Source organism: Saimiri boliviensis, chromosome 4 (assembly GCF_048565385.1).
Source record: "Saimiri boliviensis isolate mSaiBol1 chromosome 4, mSaiBol1.pri, whole genome shotgun sequence".
Classification (NCBI taxonomy): domain Eukaryota; kingdom Metazoa; phylum Chordata; class Mammalia; order Primates; family Cebidae; genus Saimiri; species Saimiri boliviensis.
Genome location: NC_133452.1, coordinates 143,981,697 through 144,005,119, shown reverse-complemented (window position 1 = coordinate 144,005,119; position 23,423 = coordinate 143,981,697). Strand labels below are relative to the sequence as shown.

General features: G+C 40.9%; 1 protein-coding gene and 1 long non-coding RNA gene across 8 annotated transcripts in view; both read right to left on the bottom strand.

The window, feature by feature from the left end:
• The window catches only part of FARS2 (phenylalanyl-tRNA synthetase 2, mitochondrial), a 529,294-nt gene that overhangs the window by 278,604 nt on the left and 227,267 nt on the right, over positions 1-23,423 (bottom strand). The gene's annotated exons all lie outside the window — the stretch shown is intronic.
• Positions 1-23,423, bottom strand: part of LOC141584387 (uncharacterized) — a 68,067-nt gene that overhangs the window by 19,639 nt on the left and 25,005 nt on the right. The window contains exon 2 of the long non-coding RNA XR_012517420.1: positions 1-23,423. This exon is cut by the window's left edge and continues 19,639 nt beyond it; it is cut by the window's right edge and continues 17,507 nt beyond it. This is a non-coding gene — a long non-coding RNA (uncharacterized LOC141584387).

Below are 23,423 nucleotides of genomic sequence, written 5' to 3'. Positions count from 1 at the left end.
GCTGGGCGTAGTGGTGCATGCCTGTAATCCCAGCTATTCAGGAGGCTGAGGCAGGAGAATCACTTGAACCCAGGAGGCAGAGGTTGCAGTGAGCTGAGATGGTGCCATTGTACTCCAGCCTGGGCAACAAGAGTGAAACTCCATCACAAAAAAAAAAAAAAATCATATGTACTTACAGTATACAATAAGATGTTTATATATATATATCACTTCACTATATATAGATGTGTGTGTATACACACACACACACACACACACACACACACACACACACATATATAAGTGATTACTACAGCCAGGCAAATTAACATAGCCATCATCTCACAGTTATCTTTCTCTGTGTGTGCATGCATGTGTGTATGTGTATGTGTTAAGAAGACTTAAAATCTAATCTCCTAGCAATTTCTAGTATACAATATAACATTATTGATCACAGTTCTTGTGGTCCTTGTGCTGTACATTTCTAGATTTGTACTTTATAATTGCAACTCCATCTCTTTTGACCCATATCTTTCCATTTTTAATATTTTATTTACTATTTTATTAAAATGTTTTATTTTCTATATTTTAATTTTTAAAATTATGAATTATATATACATATATCTCACCATCAATCCAGGTATATTTCTGCTACACATTTCATATTTTAGTGAGAATGTTGTTTTTATTAAAACATTGTTCTCCAAGAAATTTTCATATATCATTATAAGACTAAATAATTCAATCATAAACATTGAACTTTTTCAATGAATTTATAATCACAAGCGCCATTAGGTGTGTTACCTTTGACAAAATGAACTTCCAAAAGCATTCCTCTGATCCCATGAATCATATTTAAAAAAAAACAAAAAAATCTGGAATTAATTTAACTGATTTTCTATTTGAAGCATCTGATGAGATGGCCGTGATATAAAATTGACAGGATAACTTAGCTGTTTGCAAAGTTCTTTTGCTAACTGAGCTAAGATATTAAAAGTTATACCTACATTTTTACATGTCTGCAAGAAAACTTGAACTCCAGAAAGAATGAAATTATCTTCAAATGTGAGTGATTTGGCCTAAACGAAAAGTCATTCTTTGAAAACAATATGCAAAACTATTGCATGTGTTTGTTACACTCTCATCTTTGAAATTTAAAAAATTAATAAATTGTAAAGCTTTCTTCAATAGATTTCTTTCTTTTAGAAATCTGGTCAGTGATATTGTTATAACTTTTATGTGAATGGTAAATAGTGATTGGTTACATATTCAATATCAACTTTCTTGACAAATCTAGTAAGCCATTTCTCCTTAAAAAGGTGCTTTCAGGGAGAGTAATTGCTACCAAAAGGGTTTATTGAAAAATTTAAAAAAAAATTACCAAAAAGTAAAATAAATGAATTGCTTCAGATGTATACACTATACAATGTGACAAATCCCTGCAGTAAGGGCATGTCAACTATTCTCTTGATCTACAGGTTCTAACACAGAATGGCTCAGCCTCTAACACATATTTTAAAGTATAATTTGCTATAATTCTCACTGTTTCATCTGACTAAAGGCCAGTGGCCCCTGCACTTTGCAAACTATGGAGTGGTCTATCACACAGCTGGCTGACAGACCACAAGGCTGGCTGGAGCAGCAGTATCAAATACTCCTCCCACACCATGCTGGACTGGGAGGAGTTAACTGCTCCAGCCACTGGTGTCTCAGCACACTGTTTTATCAAGAGCACCTGCATGCTTCATTCAAGGAGGTATTGGCTCGGCTGCACAGTGAAAGGCTTGAGAGAAGAGAAGAAAGTCATTGCTAGACAGATTGAGATTGCAATGGGAACTCTGTTCACTGCACATGCACCTCATATGTAACTGGAGGGGCACCCTGGCAAGTGCAAAGTGAAAAGCAAAGGTCTATCAAGCCCATTCTGCCATACTTTTAGGCAACCCATAATGATGACACTTTATTTTAAAAAATGAGAAACCAGCTGAGTGTGGTGGTTCACACCTGTAATCCCAGCGCTTTGGAGGCCAAGGCAGGTGGATCGCTTGAGGTCAGGAATGCAAGACCAGGAATTTGGCCACCATGGCAAAACCCTGTCTCTACTAAAAATACAAAAATTAGCTTGGCGTGGTGGTGCATGCCTGTAGTCCCAGCTATTTAGGAGGCTGAGGCATGAGGATCACTACTGGGAGGTGGAGGTTGCAGTGAGCTAACATTGAGCCACTGCACGCTAGCCTGGATGACAGAGTGAGACTCCATCTCAAAAATAATAATAATAAAATTAAATAAAAAATGAGAAACTCAAGACAATGCTAAATAGGAAGGTTAAAGGCATTAACTGGGGCTGTCCTGGGCAAACGGAGATGTGTAGTCAGCTGTCAGTTAATGACTGTGCTAAGAAAATGTAATTAACATAGCCAAAAGTTGAGCACTTACCACGAGGCACATGCTAAGAGCTTGACAGGAATATCTTTTCAATATGCCCACAATGAGCGTATCTCTGAAATAAGTGTTATTTTCTTCATTAGGCTTATGTCCTTTGTTTATCTTGAGTACAAGTCTGAGGTAACGCAGGTACTACCTAAAGTCTTTGAGATTTAGATACTAGATGGTGAGTAGCAATATTCATTCATATCATATTTACATCTGCTGATGGGTCTGTCTAGCATCACTAACCCCTTCTTTTGATAAGCACAGTCCAGTTTTCTCCGGGTGAATGAATCCCATGTTTGTTAATCACTGCATTCCCCCTTACAGTCATATCTCCCCAAATAAGAACAGGACCAGACCTGGCATCTCTCTCCAGGTATTTGAAGCTTGATTGGAATGTCACAAGGACAGAAAATGTTTTGTTCCAAGTCATTCCAGTGGCACCACCTTGAAGTGGCTGTCCTAGATACCAGAACTACCCTGTTCTTATCCTTTATCCTTTCAACTCTTCTACCAGTTCTGCGAATTACCCAGTGTCCTTTGAAGGCATCCCCTCCTTTTATTTTTTTTAATATAAGGTATCAAAAATTGGTTTCTACAGCTTACAACCAAAGCACCCTGACTCCCTCAGCAATTAAATCTGGATCTTTCTAACTCCAGAGTCTGTGCCTTAACCATGGTACCCTGGTATGTTCCTTAGCCACCACCTGGTACCAGACAGGTCTGCACTTTAACATGCTCTGATGAAATACACTGGAAGGAAACCACACAAGCCTCTTCTCCTCAAGCTGCGTCTGAGGCGCCTGGCCTTGCCCCACCCTCTGCTGGTTTGGCTGGCCTTGATTTCCCTTCAGTCATCCAGGAGAGATGCTTACTAATGTGGTGTCTTCCTCCTCATGGTCGGCATTCTGCTTCACCAGAACCGCAGGGGCAGCTCTCTGCAGCCTGCAGAAAAGCTGCATTTCTGTGAGTACTTTCCCAGCCTCTACACCAGCCTTTTCTCAAGAAGTTGGAGAAAACGCAGTACCCAACCAGAATTTCTCACTGTACCACATACATTTTCCCAAGCTAGAGAAAATAAGGTTTTCTGGGGAGGGAGGGAAGGAGGAAGGCAGCAGAATGAAATAATAGAAAACAGGATCAGATACCCAATAAATAGACTTCTTAAATGATGGCAAGTGGCAAAACTGCTGACAGGGGGCCGGGCGCGGTGGCTCACGCCTGTAATCCCAGCACTTTGGGAGACTGAGGTGGGTGGATCATGAGGTCAGGAGATCAATACCGTCCTGGTCAACATGGTGAAATCTTGCCTCGACTAAAAATACAAAAAGTTAGCTGAGCATGGTGGCACGTGATACTCAGGAGGCTGAGGCAGGAGAATTGCCAGAACCCAGGAGGCGGAGGTTGCAGTGAGCCGAGATCACACCATTGCACTCCAGCCTGGGTAACAAGAGCGAAACTCCATCTCAAAAAAAAAAAAAAAAAAAAAAACTGCTGACACGAAGAATCATGTAAAAATGATGTCTTCATAAAACAACACATTTGCAAAGGACACTGCCCCTAGAATGGCTACCTCAGCTTGGTACAATTGGCATTTGCTTCTGCCAGAATTTCAGATGCCCCTTGTATTAATGTATGCAGAGGCAAGACGGAAAGCAGTGAAAAGGCAGCAATTATACAGGGACAGCTGAAAACCAACACAAAAGAAACAGGAAATGTAGGCCATTGCCATAGCCAAAGTTTAAGTAGTTAGTGACTACTATTTGAGTCACTTAGTTTTTAAAAGTAAAAGAACAACTTATGATCTCATCAAAGATATTCTGGCACACAGAATTAGATAAATGGCTTTGCACCGTTTTCTATTTCTGCAGGCAATGATATCACCAAGCCAAAGGGAAGCAACTTGGGAGACAATCATGCTGAAGTTCAAACTACAGCAAACAGTAAGAACTCTATGGGGAACTTGAGAGAAGTTTGAATTTTCTAAATGCATAGAATTTAAGAGCGGCAATCATTAGCTGTCAATCCATTTAACTCACTCATGGATAAGCATGTTAGGACCCAGAGAGATTAAATGGCTTGCTCCAAGGTCACAGACCCAAGCAAACAGAAACCAAATCTTCTGACCTTATTCTAAACATTCTTTCCCTTTCATCGCATTGCCCTAATTCACTCATGTCCTGCACTAAAGGGCACTAAAGTACAGTCTGCCTCTCATGCAGGAAACGTCACTGGACCTCACTCATAAAACCACTAGGGAAGCACCACACTGTCTGACTTGCTTCCCTTCTTTCTACTCCCAAGAGACTTCATCCAAAAAAAAAGGTCTTTGCTCCAATCTCCCAGGTTCCTTAGGGTAGGTACCCTTTGGCCAGAACCAAGTTAGAGAACTGCCAGTGAAAGGTCAGATGCAGCCTTCGTCGATACGCACCTCACCCAGGATTCTTTCAACAAGAAAAGGGCACTACTTTGTGACCAGCCTGGCCAACATGGCGAAACTCCGTCTCTGCTAAAAATACAAAAATTAGCTGTGCCTGGTGGCGCATGCCTATAATCCCAGTTACTTGGGAGGCTGAGGCAGAAGAATCGCTTGAACCCAGTAGGTGGAGGTTGCAGTGAGTCGAGATTACGCCATTGCACTCCAGCCCGGGCGAGAAAAGGAAGAGAAGAAGGGAGGAAGGAAGGGAAGCGGGGAGGGAGGACTACTGGCTTCAGTGGAAATGCGACTGCCTTGTTTCAATTTCTAGCATCTCGTTTAATTTATGCTGCGGGTTCTCCCAATTCAATTGAGGAGCCCCTTGTCTTAACTCAGGTATCTTAGCCTTCTCTTCATGCTGCTATCCTGCTGTAAAGAAATGGGAATTAGAAAGTGACTAAATGCTGGTGTAAGTGAAAGCTGCTTTGAGGAGGTCTAGAGGAGTCAGTCATAGGTAACTTAAATTTTTTTTTGTGTAAACTAAAAACAAACAAAAAAATACATGGATCATGAATCTAATTCAACAATTGAACTTAGCCAATATCTACTGAGTACCTGGTGTGTGCGGTCACTCTGCTGGTGTTAGAGACACAGTGATGAACAGATCCCTCCCTCAAGCAACTTAAAATCTAGAGGAGTCAGACCTTACACTTTGTGATCAGTAAAATAAGCTCCATCAGACTTCTTGTAGTCAAATGGTTAACTTGGCTGATCTGATTTACCCTGGCAAATGCCTTTCCCCTGCTGATGCCGTTGAACGATAACTCTTAAAAATGAAACAACCAAAAGCCTAGTGACACGGATAAAAGGAAAAAATAAGGAGCCTGGAAACTTAACAACTCGAATAATCTTATCTTCTGAGATAATCTAGAACTGACTATTTTATCATCAGAGGAGGAAGTGTTTCCAATTTAGAACACCAAAAGATGGGAAAAAAATTAATCATTTCTTATCCTTTAAGATCTGTCCTAGATTCCACTCAGTGAAACTACAAGTAGCATCAAATTGCCTAACTCAACAAATATGTAAGTCCTGATTACCCCTAGAGAGTCCCTTCAACTCCCCAGGGCCCCCAGCACAGTCAGTGAAAGCAGATGTGATTAGAGAAGATATCTATCCCTCTCAAAACTGGCTCTGGAGTTGTATAATTAGCTACGCAACCCCTAAATTATAGCAGTCTGGGGAAAGAGGGTGAAACTATTTGTTTATTCACAATGAATGATAATGTAAAACAGTTAATTGCCTTCAGATGCTCATGCTCCCATTACAATGAAAGGTTAATGAATTACTTATTTAGGCTACCCTAAATAAATGAAAGGATTACATTTTAAAAATTAACATTTCCAGGGCCAGGCGTGGTGGCTCAAGCCTGTAATCCCAGAACTCTGGGAGGCCGAGGCGGGTGGATAACAAGGTCAAGAGATCGAGACCATCCTGGTCCACATGGTGAAACCCCGTCTCTACTAAAAATGCAAAAAATTAGCTGGGCATGGTGGCGTGTGCCTGTAGTCCCAGCTACTCAGGAGGCTGAGTCAGGAGAATTGCCTGAACCCAGGAGGCGGAGGTTGCGGTAAGCTGAGATTGTGCCATTGCACTCTAGCCTGGGTAACAAGAGCGAAACTCTGTCTCAAAAAAAAAAAAAAAAAAAAAAAAAAAATTAACATTTCCTAAAATTCTATTTAAAATGAAACTAATAATAAAATTATCTGTATCTATTGCTCTCAGTAAGAACAACATTGAGGAAAATATTTTAAATATATTTAGAGAACTGTAAGAAGTTTGAATACCATTGACATTTATTTTCCATGTTAATATCTTATTTACCATGGTAACAGTTAATACAGACTTTTAACTGAAGGTGTGAAATGATGTTTGTTGGAACTTTTTTATTTCTATTATTAATAAAATCAACAGCCAATGTTCCTTTCACTTATTTTTCTGACATTTAATCCGTAATGGCCAATCATTTTAGATGCTGTTCAATTTGTCCCTTATCCCACATTAAGATTTTCATTTGCATCGGGCCTGGCAAAAAGATTCACTATTTTAGAACTGCTCCAAACTCAACAGACTTGCAATGACGCCCTGGCCTGCTCCTAACATCTTGGCTTCCTTGTCCTCATGGACTAGTTTCTCTGGGAGCAATATCAAATTCAAACTCACTCCTTCCTCATGTAGACTCACTCACTTCAAACATGATCAGTTTTATATTATAATGATCATTATATGTATATTTGTATTTTATATAATGATGATAATGATGCTACCATTCTTATAAGTAGGGATTTGGAGTTTTCAAAATCATCATACGCAAGATTTCATTTAAGTCTCAGTACCATCCTATAAGGGAATTAGTCTTACTTTTATTGAATGCTGTTCACAGTCACAGGATTAGAGCTTATTCACCCCATTTGGGGCTGAATCATGCCTTCTCAAAACATATATTCAGAGCTGGGTGTGGTGTTACATGCACATAAGCCCAGCTACTCAGGAGGTTGAGGTGGGAGGATTGCTTAAGGCTAGGAGTTTGAATCCAGCCTAGGCAATATAGCGAGACCCCTGTCTCTTAAATAAAAATTAAATTAAATAAAAAGAAACAATAACAACAAAAACTTCATGTATTAAAGTCCTAACCCCCAGGATCTCAGGTTGTGATACAGCCTTTAAAGAGGTAAATAAGAGGTAATTAGTTAAAATGAAGTCATAAGATGGTCCCTAATCCAATTTGGCTTGGAAGTCCTTACAAAACAGAGATTACGACACAGGTACACACAGAGGGAAAGACCATGTGAGGACACGGGGAGAAAGTGACCCTACAAGCCAAGGAAAGAGGCCTCAGGAAACACTCTGATGTCAGCTTTTCAGCCTCCAGAACTATGAGAAAATAAATTTCTGACATTTAAGCACTCCAGCCTATAGTATTTGTTATGGCACCCCAGCAAGCTAACGCACACACACACCCCCATCTCTTGTATGCTCTATACAGATGTCCAGCTTTTAGGTAGAGCAAATTCACTAATTTCCCAAAGCTCCTCCCTCTCTTGATGACAAAATATTCTGAATGCTGAACATCTCATAAGGCTTCATTTTAAATAATCTTACACTTATTTCTACAGTACCAACACCAGAGTCATCAACTAAAAAACAGAAGTGACAAATGGTCCACTTAAGTAATGTGCTCTGTTACAGAGCAACTAGAGAAACATGCAACATACTCAAAAGCTGAGTACCAAATAGAGGATTAACCTCCCTCTACCCTCCACAAAAAAAAAAAAAAAAAAAAAAAAAAAAAAAAAAAAAAAGATAAGAAGAAAAGGACATATATTGTTTTATATGGCCAAAGTAATTGGGAAGAAAGTAGAATTAGCTGGGGGTGGGCAGTGGGGGACAGTTGGGCATGGATCCTAGTGGAAAGCAGGTCACAGTAATTTGGGACGATTTTAACGTGACAAGCTTTCTTCCATATAGTGAAGGGCTGGTTAGCTGCTCAGGCAGGGCCTGACTGAATATTTTACAGGATTGCAGTCCAACAGCACTGCACTTGGGACTAATTAGGCCTGACACACAAATTGTCACCTATTTACTATTCCTGCTTAAAACATGAGAATTTAAATACAACTCTCTCAGAGTCCACATTGTTCTATTATGGTCACTGCCCTTGATTACTTCAACTGAGAAGATAATTAGCGCGGATCAAGCCAATTGCAAGCTGCATGAACTACTGCCTCAGTATTACTGGCTTAATTTTTGGATAAAACTTTCTAACGATCTTCTGATCCAAACAAAGGAGCAAATTTAGAACAGATAACCTGAAGGCTTAAGGGTTGCTGTTCCATTAGGAACCCTTTAGCCTGAATCGCAGGCTTCCATTTTCCCTTCCTAGCTCGATTCGTTTTTTGCACCTTTCCGTGTTTCTATTAGACTAGACCCTAGAAGCATCGGTGGAACAGAGGAAGTGTTCCCATTTCCAATTCACTTTTAATTATAGAAAACAGTTGGCAAAATATCAAAGCCCCATGTACAATTTCTTCTGGCTCCACTGGGAGCACAGGGGCTTGCCAAGGGGAGAGAATAACAGAGAAAAACAATAAAGTTTCAGAATTATGACAATGTGGAAAAGGAAAGAAAAGATGAAACAAAGGCAGAAAACGATGACAAATTCACATCTTCCAGCTGGCACACTGCCTTGGCTCAAAAGGAAGATGTGCATTATAATTTAGGGCGGCTACAATTTTCACGGGGTTCAACCTGAGTCCCATTTTGACCTCTACAGTTTCTATAACTGGAAAAGGATTTTATTATCTGAGAGGGAAGAAAATGAAGGCAGTGAGAGGGAAGGAGGGAAAACAACAAATTTCTCAGCGCTGGCAGACCTCTGTCACCCAGAACGCTCGACCTCACACGGCAGTCATCTTAGGAGGTGTATTCCGAAGAGAAGAGCAATTACCCCCTGAAATAGGCCAACATGTTCATTTGTTTAAAGGGGTCAAAAAGAAAGGGATGAATCTGAACTATAAGGAAGCTTATAATAGAGTTATTTTCAACTGCCTTTTCCTCATCTAGTTTTCTTTTGACGTTTTAGACCATTAGGACACCTTGAACTCGCTCTAGAGGAAAAGGGGGAGAGAGGAAGAGGAAAATAATAAAGCCCCTCGGTGCAGACTATGTTTGAAGTTTCGTTCCTCAAACATGTGAACTTGTACAGGCAATATGGCAAGGGAGACACAGGAATGATCAAGGAGGATAAGATGTGAAAGATACAACAGAAGAGAATACTCCAAATGGAAAGGATGGGTAGTGGGAAAAGAGAGAAGAGAATTAGTGGGCATGAACCTGATAATGGAGCTTGCCCTTCCACAGGAGGACCACCTTCCCAAAACGTAGGAAATAAGTCTCTAGAGGGCAAACTGAAAATCTGCTCTTAATAGAAACAGAAACATACAAAAAGAACAAGAACCTATCAAGGACACCTAAACATGCAGAGTTTCAAAGCCGGCTGAGAAGGGAGGCAGTGTGAAGCCACAGCCAGCATAGACCAGGATTCCAGTCCGGCAGCTGCACAACCTTGGCAGGCTTCCTGAGCTTTCTCAGCCTTGTCTGTGAATTAAAGGACGGGTGGGCTATATGATCACCAAGGCTGCTTCTTTCTTTGAAGGTGTTATGGTTCTAAAACCTAGAATTTTACTTTGTAAAACCAAACCTGACTCAAACAAGTAGTCACTGACTACTTAAACTCTGAGTGCATACCCTAAATTTGAAACCATCCCCACAAAGCCTACTTGACACCACAGAAAAAGAAAAAATAGGAGAAACAGAAAACAAGAATAGAGAAAAACATGCAACGTAAGGAGTATTGGAAAGCCCCCAACAGTGGTTCAAGAGGAACTTTTTGTCAGGAATTCCAATAGCTCTCACTGCAGAAGCAGCCCCAGCACTTACTCTCACTGTATCAGATGACACTGACCCCTGTGTCTGTAAACTAAAATGGTATTTTCATAATATACAGAGGTATGCCATTAATGCAAGAGACAAAATAAAAGCAAATGACAGTAAAATATATATGCAGCCATTTGTACTTTATAAAGTAATTGAATTCTCATTACATCTCTAATGCTTTTCTGACAAAATGTTATAAATAATTTGTTAAATGTTTGTGAGCACCTACTATGTAAGAGATATTCATTCATTCTGTGTGCTTTCTGTGCAGTATTTCTTTTAAACCTCAAAACAACTCTATGAATAACGAGTATTACTGGCTCCATTTTATAAATAAGGAAACTGAGTCTAAGAGCCATCAAGTAACTTCTCCAAGGTCACAGAGCTAGTTAGCAATACAGTTAGAAGTTAGACCTCAAGTCCTAGCTGGCTGGTCTGGTGCAGACATAAGGTCCCCTATGGAGACTGTAAGTCTGACTATCCTTTCCCCTTGGAGGTCAATACACTACAGTCTGCATCTAGCCACACAACAAAAGACATTTGTTCTATCAATGTTTTGTCAGACCCTTCTTTCATTTAAAGCAGTATTTCTTAAATGTTGTTCTGAACTGATCACTCTACTAAGATATATGTGATCTCTACCTTCTAGAATATTAAATTCTACCTGGAGAAAAGAAGAATAAATGAGAAAGAAAAGAAACTATCCAATCGCGCAATATGTGGCTTGTTTCTTTCATTCTTTCTTTTTTTTTTTCTAAGATGGTATTTCACCATGTTGGTCAGGCTGGTCTTGAACTCCCGACCTCAGGTGATTTGCCCGCCTTGGCCTCCAAAGTGCTTGGATTACAGGTATGAGCCACTACACCTGGCCTCTCTTTTCTTTTTTTTGTTGCGACAGAGTCTCCCACTTGTCACCCAGGTTACAGTGCAATGGTGCAATCTCGGCTCACTGTAACCTCTGCCTTCTGAATTCAAGCAATTCTCCTGCCTCAGCCTCCCAAGCAGCTGGGATTACAGGCGCCCGCCAATATGTGGCTCATTTCTAAATAAGAAGTACACAGAATACAGGGCCCCAGGAGAAAAAACCCAAAGGAAAACCATGTGTAGGTGCCTTTGTCAGCCATTGAGACTATATTACAAAAACGAGTGAGGCAAACATCAGCTCATTCCCACGAGGGCATGCGTGTAAGGCTGGAAACCTTGAAGTGGTGGGTGGCAGGGGAGGAGCAAGGTCTGCAGAGTGTAAGGCAGCACATCCCGACTACAGCCACCATGCAAACTCCATAAACAAAAGGTTACAGGGAAAGCCAGGCACGGTGGCACATCTCCATGTCAGCCTCTCCAACCAGGACCCCCTGGACTATAAGATCCTTGGCTTATTCATTTTCATATATTCACTCTCAATACTAGGCCCAGAACATGGTGGAGGCTCAACGAATACTTGTTGAATAGAAAATAAAGTTCACAGAAAATATGCCAACTGCCACATTGGCATTTACAGACCTAGTACAATGCTCAACGCAGAGCAGACACTCAATAAATATTTGGTGACATGATTATATTGCTGGTAGAATTTTAAATCTGTACTTAAAATAAAGCTGTGAAGAGATGCCCATTTAAACAAAACCAGCAGTAAATAGTAATACTGCATCGATGTTTACATTATATATTTTACTTTCTCAGTTTATCCTTTAACTCATTTCTTGAGCTAGGAAAGTCAAATATATACTATCTTAATAAATCAGTCCTGTAGTGAGTTATCTGAAGTACTATAGAGAGATCTCACTACTTCTTTTAAGGCTGTTTTATAAATATATATATTAGAATTATGTTTTTAAAGAAAAGCATTTGAATATGACAATATACTATCTGTGTTTTCACCACTCGAAGTGCTGTTTGGTAGTTGAAACTTAAACTACTACTTTATGAAATGTCATTTAATAAAGTGACCAAAATGTGTTGTGCTTTTTATTGCATTTTCACAGCTTTGAAAATCTATGCATACTGTTTCATAGAAAATAGGGAGTTCTTATTGACCTAGATAATGGTAGTTCTTTTACACATTTAATGATTTAATATTGGGAGGTCAAGAAGTTTGGCTATTGAATCTGCTATGTACTAAATCCTGTAAAAGGAGATCTCTAACCTCAAAAAGAATTTATATACCACGGGAAAAAGTAATCTTTACAATAACACTGTGAGGTCGGTGTTATGAAGATTCTGCTAATTTGACTGGATATCATTTTAATAGAATTCACTGTGCTTTGTACTTACATGTGAGGTGTTACAAGACTAGCGTTACCTATGACACCTGGTGGGTACAAAAGCAATGGGTGTTAAAGGAGCTAGTGAGAAAGAGGGTAAGACTACAATGGAAACAAAAATTAGGGATGACTATAAAATATGAACAGGTAAGAAAATGACAAATCTGCCATAAAGCAGATGCAGAAGAAAAAATTCTCATATTTTTTCAGAGAAGGCCTCCTGCAACATGGGGAAGTACTGTGTTTCTGGAACCCTCAGTAACTGGCAAGAGACAGGGAAGGAATTAATGACACGGGAAACGTTTTGAGCGCAGGCTGGAGGATTAGCATCAGTGATGCACGATGACTGACTTGATGTCACTTCAGGAAAATGCAGGAGATGGAGAACTGAAGGCTAAGTATTATCAAAATGCTGCTAAAAATGGTATTACAAGGCTTACTTAATTCTGCACAGCAACAATTACCGCGGCCGTGTCTGGTAAGGATTCCCTCCTTTTTTTTTTTTTTTTTTTTTTTTTTGAGACAGAGTTTCGCTCTTGTTACCCAGGCTGGAGTGCAATGGCGCGATCTCGGCTCACCGCAACCTCCGCCTCCTGGGTTCAGGCAATTCTCCTGCCTTAGCCTCCTGAGTAGCTGGGATTACAGGCACGCACCACCATGCCCAGCTAATTTTTTGTATTTTTAGTAAAGACGGGGTTTCACCACGTTGACCAGGATGGTCTTGATCTCTTGACCTTGTGATCCACCCGCCTCGGCCTCCCAAAGTGCTGGGATTACAGGCTTGAGCCACTGAGCCCGGCCGGATTCCCTCCTCTTAAGGGTGATGGCACAACTAATTTTCAGGGAAGAAAACACAAAATGAAAACATAAAAATGACTCAATTTTTAAAGCGGGCAAAAGATTTGAACAATTCCTTCACAAAAGAAGATAAACAAATAGCCATCCAAAACATGAATAAAGGCTCAATATCATGAGTCAACTGAGAAATGCAAAATAAAAACACAATGAAATGCCATTATGTAACTACTGGAATCGCTAAAGAGAACTGACAATAGGAAATGTTGCTGAGGGTGTGGAGAAGATGGAACTCTCCTTGTATTCGTTGTCTATTGATGTGTAAACAAATTATCCCCCAAATTTTGCAGCTTAAAACAACAAACATTGTCTCACAGTTTCTGATGGTCAGGAATCTAAGAGCAGCTTAGTTGAGTAGTTTTCCGGGTCTCTCCTGAGGTTGCAATTAAGAGGTCCCCTAAAGCTGCGGGCATCCAGAGGTATAACTGGTTGGATATCTGCTTCCAAGCTCACTCATACAGCTGTGAGTAGGCAGTATCAAGTTCTCACTGGCTGTTGGCCAGAGGCCTCAGTTCCTCACCATGTGGGTCTCTGCATACGGCTGCTCACAATACAGCACCCAGCTTCCCCCACAAAGCAAGTAATTCAAGAGAGCGTAAGTAACCAACCGAGATGAAAGCTGAAGTGTATTTTACAACCTAAGCTCAGAAATGATGCACCACCTCTTTTGCTATATTCTGTTGATCACACAAACCCATGCTGACACAGGATGGGAAGAAACTGTATTATCGGCATGAGCCCAGGGAAGCAGGGATCACTGGGGGCCATCTTGCAGGCTGGTGGGAATACAAAATGGTACAGTCGCTTTAAAAAATACTGTAACAATATTTTATAAAAGTAAACACACAGCCCTCTATATGACCCTTCACTCCCAGATCTAAGTAATGAAATAAGAGAAATGAACATATTATCCATACAAAGATGTGTACATGAATGCTCACAGCAGCGTTAATACACAATATCCCAACCGAAAGCAGTCCAAATGTCCTCAGCTAATTAATGGATAAACAAAGTGATATATCTACACCATGGAATGCTACTTAGCAATACGAAAGAACAAAGTATTAATACATACAACATAGATGAACCACAAAAATACTTTGTAAAGTTAAATAAAGCAAACACAAACATCTAAGTATTACCCAAGTCCATTTACATGACAGTCTAGAAAATGCAAACCATAATGACAGAAGAAAATCAGTGATTGTGTGGGTTTGAGGATGAAGAGAGAGGTCAACTGGAAGGGCCACAAGGAAGCTTTTTAGGTTGAAAGAACTTTCTGTATCTTGATACTGTGGTTACACAACTCTATATACCTTCTGAAGTTCATCAAATTGCACATGAAATGGATGGGTTTTATTTTATCTAAACAATACTTTAATAAAAAATATTATCATTACATGCATGGCATTATCATATGTTTTTCAACTCCAAAGAAAACTATGGCAATCTATTAAAACTTTCATACCCTATTTATTCTAATGTAAGTTAACTATACATAAAATGCAAAAACATTCTATAATAATAGTCAGCAATGAATAATCAAAAATCAAATTTAAAAAAGACTAGTGACTGGTAGGCCTATCTGAAGACTAATACACCTGTACAGGGAAGAGTGGTAAAGCCCAGAACTATGAGTAATGGTGTCATGAATAGAGGGAAGGAAATGGATGGTAGCATGTTACATGGGTTGAACTGACTGAATTTGTCAACTGACTGGAGATGAAAGAGAATCAAAGGAGAAATTCAAATGTCATGATAACATTGAAATACCAAATGTCACCTTCCCAGTGGGGCATCTGCTGATTGTCTTATTTTATTTTTCTTTCTTTGAGAAGGAGGTTCATACTGTCACCCAGGCTGGAGTGCAGTGGCACAATCTCAGCTCACTACAACCTCTGCCTCCAGGGTTCAAGTGATTCCGCTGCCTCAGCCTCCCGGGTATGTGGGCCTACAGGCATGCACCATCACGCCCAGCTTATTTTTGCATTTTTTCATAGAGACAGGGTTATACTATGTTGGCCATGTGAGTCTCAAACTCCTGACCTCAAGTGATCTGTCTACCTTGGCCTCCCAAAGTGCTCAGACGCAGGCGTGAGCCACCACACCCAGACTGACTGTCTTTTTTTTTTTTTTTTAGACGGAGTTTCGCTCTTGTAACCCAGGCTGGAGTGCAATGGCGCGATCTCGGCTCACCACAACCTCCGCCTCCCAGTTTCAGGCAATTCTCCTGCCTCAGCCTCCTGAGTAGCTGAGATTACAGGCACGCGCCACCATGCCCAGCTATAATTTTTTGTATTTTTAGTAGAGACGGGGTTTCACCATGTTGATCAGGATGGTCTCGATCTCCTGACCTCGTGATCCACCCACCTCGGCCTCCCAAAGTGCTGGGATTACAGGCGTGAGCCACCGCGCCCGGCCCTGACTGTCTTACTTTTAACTGAAATACCCCTATTCTCACTCCTACACTCAGAATTTCTTATCCTTCCCGGATTCATTTTTCACTCTATCATTTATGATCCAATGACACTAGATAATATAATTTACTCATTTTCCTTGCTAATTGCCTATCCCACCATACCGTAAGCTCCAGAAAGGTAGAATTTTGGCCTGTTTTATTCACGGTTATACACCCAATGCCTAGAAATGTACCTGGAACATAGTAGAAGCACAACAAATATTTACTTCATGAACTGACTGAAAACATCAAAAGAAATCAGTACACCAGGAAAATAAACAGGCATGTATGTGTCTGTGTGTTTGAGGAAAGCAGGAAGAAAAGACAGATTCAGATTTAAATATGCAGAGTATGACGTGTTTAACAGCCAGATAAAAGCCAGAGACTGCAAGAGAAGTTAGGTTGGTGATTTTCCCAAAGATAATGGCTGAAGCTCTGCAAAGACCTAAGATTTCCGAGAGGCACCTCAGATTCAACAAGTCCACAACTAGACTCTCAACTTCCATTAAACCTTCTCTCTTTCATGAAGGGATCTACAGTGAATAAACAAAAATCTGTAATATTTTCTTCAGAACTGTACTGTAAAATTATTCATTTGACCATGAACAGGTGAATATGAACACACTGCAATGATGACTTCATGTACTGTCAAATATTAGTACAGAGCAAATAATTCTATCTATGGAATCAAATATAAGTACATTAGATTAGAAATATTTAGGCAGTGCAATAGTAGATATTAACCCTACTAAATCCTTCAGCTCTGACAGAACTGGTGGAAGCCTGAGTACTTAATATATATAGAATCAGTAAAAAAGTTCTTCACAAGGAACAGAATTACAATCTACTAAAGATAGCCGTTTAAACACTATCACTAATGTATATCTGCACTTTTTTCCTTAAAGTTTGAGCATTTCAGTTACTGCTGTTTAGGGGAAAGTTGGGATCAAGGTAGGGAAGATTCAGAAAGACAGAGGTAAAGAAAGGGTCTAGGCTTAATACGAAAGCACAAGGTGAACTCCAGGGCATAGAAGGAGACACATTTGTCCAAAGACACAGGTGATCATATCATCTCCTTTTTGATGAAGATTAAAATCCAAAAGATAACAAAGAACACTGCTTCAAGGAGAGAATATTCTCCGGAATAAGTCCCAGAGTTCAGCTCCCATGCCCCTACAACATGGGATAATACAGAAGTCAGTCTGTTCATCAGTGCTTACTGAGCCTTTCCATGTGCCACACACATGAAGCACGTGTCCTCGTAGAGTCCAGGCGACATAAGCAACTGAAGCCACTGAGGGGTCTGACGATTGTGGGATCTAAAAAAATCATGGCATGTCAATTACCAAAGGGTCTTTAGAGCAGTCTGGTTAAACCATTCATTTTCCAGAGGATTCCCTGAGTATTAAAGCCATGTATCTACATCAGATGTCAGTGAGTGGCGGAGACAAAAAGAGAACCCATGCATGTTGGGGAGACCACAGGATCTGCCCTCAGACCAGCGAGGGTTAAATCTGGCTCTGCTGGTGACTGAAACGTGTGACTTCAAGCAAGTTATCTTCTCTATGCCTCCACTCTGTAATGGGTGACATGGGCACAGCAACAACAGTGCCAAATACACAGTGCTGTTGTAGGTATTGAAGGAGATCGCTGAGGTGTGTTTTTTGCCTTGGCACATGGTTGCTGAGTGCTCACTATATGTTAGGAATTGCAGCGCGGGTTGGTTCTATGATCACTTTGATTCTGTTTTTGTCAGTGGTCACTGGAGACTGCTTCTCACTAAGTCTGCTCCAGGAGGTACAGTCGGGGGATTATTGAGTTTAGCTTGCCTCCACAAGCCTGTCAGTGCAGACAGCTTGTTCCTACAACGTCGACACCCATGCAGGTGCACCAGAGGCTGTGTGATGATCCCGGAGGTCTGGGGGAACAGCACAGCACCTGGATGTGGAAACTGAAAGACAAACAAATGAAAAAGCTCCTCTGTCTCAGCAATGTTATTTCAGCTGAGTATTACCTTTTTATGTACACCTTACTTTGCGATTTATTTGAAAGAATCATCAATACCCCTGGACATGAGCAGCCAATTTGATCCGATCACCTTTTCTGTTGGTGATGAGGCCCTTCTAGGATTCTGTGTGATGCACATGGCATGAAAAAACTGATGAATGAGTAGGCAAATCATACAATTCAATTGATCAAAGGTTCATTTGACATTGCTAATAACACTGTCATTATCAGCTGATCATATTGGCATTTAAAGACCATGATCTCTCTTCAGAGAAGACAGACGTAGATCATTTTGCTTGGAAAGATAGAAAGATTAACTCCTCATGGCCTGTTCATGCATTACCATGATGGAAACATGGCTGACAGCTGACCATGGGAAATGAACGCAAGCAATGCGAAGCTTAAGCCCACACCCCAACATGCTGACCTCCTGATATCACATTTGGCTCATTTTAATATATTTTAAAAGTCCTGTTGCTCAGCAACAAAATATACTAGTATTGAAAGAGAAGCTACTCAATACAGCACTGGCTATCCCTCCTCACAAGCAAAGGGAAAGCAATCATTTACTTGGAAGTTCCAACGGAGAAGCCTTCTCCCTTGTGAGATAACCTTTATCTCTACCCCTACCGCTAAGCTGAACAAAGATTTACCACAAATTCTTCGTGAAATTACCATAGAGTGAGACCTTACCTGAATAGAAGGTTAAAATAAAACAGCCATAGAAATGACAGACAAGAACAGACCTGTTCTTTGTGGAAACAGCGTTCGGGGCTTAGGGAAACACTTCTTTCTCTGATCAACTACTAAGACTAAAAGAAAACCTAATCTCTAACTTCTCAGGTGTCCTGTAGAAAGGAAATAATCCCTTCTTCCAAATATGAAAATACATAATATATAAAAAGCTAAACTTTACTAAAATGAGTAGTAACAGAAATGTATCTGTTTCTATATTAACAACTAACATTTACTAAGTGTAAATGGCGCCGTGCTAAGCACTTTATATTCATTAAATCCTTACCACATCCTTGAGAGAGGTAATGCTATAATTTCCATTTTATAGTTGAGGGAAAAGAAGTTCAGAAATAATGAATAACTAGTCTAAGTCCCCAAGGCTGGCAGTGGCAAAGTTAGGATTCCACCTAACTCTGGAGCAGGACTGCCTGACGGAACTTCCTAAGTGTGAAAATGTTCTGTGTCTGTGCGGCCCAGTTTGGTAGGCACCAGCCACGTGTGGCTAGTGGGCACCCGCAATGTGGCTGAGACTGAGGAACTGAAATCTCAACAGCACCTAATGCTAATTCATTTGGATGTACACAGCCATGTGTGGCTTGAGGCTACCCTACAGGATGGGACACTCTAGAGCAGAGGTTGACACACCGAAGCTGCAGCTCAAATCTGACCAGTAGCTTGTTTCGGATGGTCTTGAGCAAAAATGTTTTTTATATTTGTTAAAAGATCTAAAAAAAAGACAAAGATGCAACAGAGACAGTACAAAGCCTACAAGCCTAAAGTATTACTATCAGGCTCTTTACAGAGAAAGTCTGTGGTCCCGGGCCTGAGAGCTATACTCTTAGCCCCACAATCACTGCCCCCCAGCAAAAAGGACTTCAAACCCAGGCCCCCCCACACTTTAAATCTTAACAGTATGAAGATAACATAAAGAACTGTATCATATGAGAATTTTCCTATTTCCCATTAGAGAATTTAAGGGATCCAAGCCTGAGCAAAGGCAAAAAATGCTGACCGAGGTATGCCCTCATTAAGTTTTGTACAGTCAGCCTCTAAAATAACACTTAACATTTACAAAGTGCTTTTGCATTCATTATCTCATGTTTTATTTAAAACAATCTCATGAGCAAAGTATGCCCATTTCACAAAGGAGAAAAGTGAGACATGATGCTCAGTGCTCTATCAAAGGAGAGGCAGCTCAAGTCCACTGACTTAGCCATGAAACCAAATTTCTATGGAAGCTAAAAAAAAAATGGTGCATGTACCAGGGTCACAGGAGTAGCCAATAAGTTCGACTGATTCAAGCAGAATAGCTAAGGCCATGGGCTTTCTCTCTCTTTGGGAGGAAGAGCTTCTCCTCTAAACCAACTGAGTGCAGAGGGAGAACTCCCTCCAGGGCCACTTCTGGTTTCCAGAACACCTGCAGTGTCTAAGGCGGCTTTCTCACAGGGGTTCCTGAAAACCAGCAGGCCCCTTTAAGGTGAACAGCTGTGCCCCCATCTACCTGGCTTTCAGGTGCATGCACTAAGGATACCATTCTCTCAGCAACAACAGAGTCCCTTTGGAAACTCACTGTGCCCTTCAACCCAGCTAGGAAGTTTCTCTCTGACACACCCTCCAGGCCACTGCTGTGATTCCTGGGATGTGAGGGCCCTCTGGGGTTCACAGAGGAAAGCAAACTATCCTTTTCTTTTTTACCCTGGGACCACTGACTGTCCCCAGGCTTCCCAGAGGTTACATGTGAGATTTCAGTATTTTGTATCTTTTCCTTATGCTCTAAATATCACTGCCCAATAAAACAGCCAGTGGCTATTTAAGTTTATACTAATTAAAACTAAATAATATTGAAAACAAGTCCCTCAGGTACACGCACTTGCAACTTAACTACAACAGTCACATGTGGTTAGTGGCTACCATACTGGACAGCACAGATATCGAACATTTCCATCATCACTGCAAGCCCCACTGGACCATGTTGCCACCTGAAACCTAATATTCACACAATTCCGATTAGATGCAAATGCATAATGAGAGACAGCATGATTTCCTTCTAACTCTGATTGGTAATGCACCAGTGCCACATAATCATTTCCAGATAATTCCTTCACAGCATAGTGAATTCAATTCACCATTATGATAATTTTTTGAACACTACCTTCTACATGTCTCCCTTTGCCCATCCAGCAATAATGGAACCACTTACCTATGTGTTTGCCTGAAAGTTTTTTCCTTATCTTTTGTTTATTTTCAAAGACAGGGTCTCACTCACTCTGTTGCCCAGGCTGGAGTGCAGTGACATGATTCTAGCTCACTGCAGCCTCGAACTCCTGGGCTCAAGCAATCCTCTAGCCTCAGCCACCTCAGTAGCTACTGCCTGAAAGTTTTACTGGACATTTCAAATTTCCAAGTTTTCCCCTGGAGTATTCTGGTGTTGGTGGCATGCATTGAATCTGTTCAAATTATTCCATAAACCACTATAGGCTTAGAAATGCACGTGCAGCTATATCTGCTATTCAAAAACTCTGGTTGTCTTTGTCTTAATGCTCTCTTCACCTGCTCATCCTCTTCCTCATTTCCATCTCTTGGGCTACCTTTGTTGAGCCAGTTTTATAGCATATTCTAAATCTCCTCAACACAACCTTTATTTACTTATTTTTAATTTTTTTGAGACGGAGTCTTACTCTGTTGCCCAGGCTGGAGTGCAGTGGCATGATCTCGATTCACTGCAACCTCTGCCTCCTGGGTTCAAGCAATTCTCCTGCCTCAGCCTCCCAAGTAGTTGGGTCTACAGGCCTGTGCCACTACACCCAGCTAATTTTTGTATTTTTAGTAAGACAAGGTTTTGCCATGTTGGCCAGGCTCCAACTCCTGACCTCAGGTGATCCGCCGACCTCAGCCTCCCAGAGTGCTGGGATAATAGGCATGAGCCACCATTCCTGGCCTAATACAAGTTTTAAGTTAGTACTATGAAAAAAATTCAGTAGCGAATTACTTTGGGTTGCTCCAAAAGCAGAGCCAAAGACAAGGACGTTGTTGCAGGTGGGTCTTTTGAGAATTGATTCCATAAAGATAGAGTGAAGGAGCAGGTGAGGGATAAAAGGAGAAAAGCTACCATAAAGGTGTGTTTTGAAATTGCTACTATGAGCAATAGTATCCACCGAACAGAATACTTCTAGAAATTGTCAGCTTAAAAGAAAACCCAGGAGTTGGGGGTATCTATCCACCAGCTCCCATCTCTCCTTATTGGACGACTGCCATTCAAGAATGCTCTTGTACATGGACCCAGGGAGTGCTCACAGAGCTGGAGAATGGACAGATAGACGTATGGCTCCTTGTAGGCCCTGGCAGCAACGGTCAGTCTGAGTTCCAGCAATTCCTTCTATGGCAGCTGTGGCAGAAACCAGAGCTGGGTCAAGAGGAAGGAACACAGGTACCTAAGGCAGGCTTCTTTCCAAATGAGCACAAGCACGATGTTCCCAACTGTAATGTCCGGAAAGTGCCAACTCTGAACTTTCCTAGCTAATCCATCATTGTCCTTTAGGACTCAGCCCAGTGGCTCCTTCCTTGAAGCTTTTCCTACACAACGCCATCTCAGCTGAGCTGGGTTTTTTTTTTTTTTTTTTTTTTTTCCCCTCTGTGCTTCCCCAGCACCTTGCAGTGCTCTTCACAGTGATTTATAAATGGGGGCCACTTGTCTCTCTACTAGATTCTGAACTCCCTGGGGATGAGGGTGTCCTTCACTTCCAGGAACCTGGCACCTGGCTCATGAGCGTTCAATAACTGGAGGAAGCAGAGAAGGACAAGAGCATCCCTGGAAATCCACTAAGAGGTCAGGATTGCAAGTCTCTCTCCACGTTTACGCTCTCCATTAATGAACCACAGGAAAAAAGGGCCCAGTCTCAAAAAAAATTAAGTGGGCATTTGTAGAGTTCAACATGCCTCATCTTACTTCATTTAATCTAGCAACGGCCATGGTCAGTTAAACCGTATTTCATCAAATCAGAGATTATAAGATGCTGCATTATTTTATTTCCCATTATAAAAAATAATTCTGCCAAAATAAGTGAAAGATGATATGGATTGTACTGATATCAGAAATATAAAAATGTGAGGAGGGAGTTGCTTCCCAGACTTTGGAAATGCAGCATTTATTTATTTTCCAACTGATTAAAAAAAAAAAAAAGATTTAAGGTGGCATTCCTATGAGACAGATATTACTATTCACTTTACCAATAAAAACCTGAGGTTTCTGAGAAAGAGAATGCATGTTTCCTCGGCTTCCTTCCTCTCCATTTCATGAGACTCAGTCCCCACTCTCTTAAGACCCTCCTTCAAGAAAGCCTCTGATGAACCGATTCATGCTGAGAAGGAACTTACAAGGACAGTCTTCAAGCATATCCACGGATACTTAGGGAGGAGCAAGAAGCCATTCTAAGGGCTGCGTCTCCACATGTGAAAATGCAGCGTCACGGAGGAGACCACGAGAGAGGATTTGGAAGCAATGGCGGTCTTTTTAACAGCCTGCCATGCCAAAGTGCTCCTGTGAGAATGCGTACTGATACCCCAAATTCCCAGGGAAAAACGGCTGGATAAGCTCTAATGACCAGTGAGAAATTTAAAAGGAAATTCTCTTGACGCTGTGCATGACAAAGGCAAGCAATAAATAAATAAGACTGTGATTCTAAAAGACAAGGGCCTTGGGATAGAAAATGATACCAAATTTTTGTTTTCTTTCAAAGAGTCAACTTAATGGGCACAGCTCCTAGACTACTGGTAACAAATGGTG